At 39.7% G+C, this 1032-nt stretch overlaps 1 non-coding gene across 1 annotated transcript; it reads left to right on the top strand.

Annotated features, from left to right (window-relative positions):
• Positions 1–491: 491 nt before the first annotated feature.
• LOC145071547 (small nucleolar RNA R71) lies at positions 492–598 on the top strand. Its single transcript, XR_013690556.1, has one exon. It is a non-coding gene; the product is annotated as a small nucleolar RNA R71 (small nucleolar RNA).
• Positions 599–1032: the final 434 nt, after the last annotated feature.

Here is a 1032-nt window from a genome sequence, read left to right as displayed (position 1 = left end):
GGTGGTGCTTGCTCGTTTTGATAGAAACCACTTCATGTTTGTCTATACTTCTCATCCTTTTGTTTCTTGTATTCGTCGTATGGTAACCACTCCTACTTGGGCTTCCTCCAATCTTCATCATATTTATCACCACTTGCGCCCTCTTGTTCCCATTTTCATCCAAAACGTAATCATTGGTCAAATGTAGACCACTACAATTGTTACACCCAACTCTTACGGCATGAATGGATTGATCTTATTTTGTCATTTGCCTATCCGTAGAATTTGGCTTAGCTATGATTGCAGCCAAGTTCTCGTTCCCCTCATCTCCTTTTCCTCTTGTAACATCATCTTGTGCATTGTGGTACTCACGTGAGTGCTTTGCAAATTCTTCAATTAATTATTTTATTGTAGTCGACTCCTTCTTCGTCATAGACCTTTGTGAGTCAAGAAGTTGTCTAGTAGTTACATTCACTCCATTATAGAAGATGGAAACTTCTTGTTGAACATCCAAATCATGTTGAGGGTAACCTTTAAGCAAGCCTTTGTATCTTCCGCAAGCTTCATATAAGGACTCTCCCACCTCTTGTTGAAAGTTAGCAATATTCTTTTTGAGATTTGAATTCTTCGAAGGTGGACTAAATTGCTCTATGAAAGCATCACGAATAATAGCCCATGTAGTAATGGACGTGAAGCATCCTTAGTAACACAGATTATCTTGGCACATTAGGGACATGAAAGTAGTTTGCAAGGTCTTTGACCTCATCAATGTGCTTGAAAGCATCTTCATACTCTTTCCCAGCGAAAGGTATATCCTTGAGCATGGATAGAATGTGTCCCTTGAGTTTGAAACATCTCTCGGCTGGAATCTCGAGTGGAACTAGACTTGGTCCATGTTCTTCATGTATTCTCTTCTTGTAGTCTCCCATCATCATTCTTGTAATGTCTGTCATCTCTTCAACCTCGCTTTTAATTTCCAAATCATCTGAACTTCCCTCGTTAGCGGATTTTGGTTCGTATCCAATTCCCTTTTTATCTGGTGTCCTCGTAAAG

Source organism: Lactuca serriola, chromosome 8 (genome assembly GCF_051521515.1).
Source record: "Lactuca serriola cultivar US96UC23 chromosome 8, Lser_US96UC23_V15, whole genome shotgun sequence".
Lineage (NCBI taxonomy): Eukaryota > Viridiplantae > Streptophyta > Magnoliopsida > Asterales > Asteraceae > Lactuca > Lactuca serriola.
The sequence above is the reverse complement of the archived record's forward strand: the minus strand, read 5'-3'. Positions and strand labels throughout refer to the sequence as shown.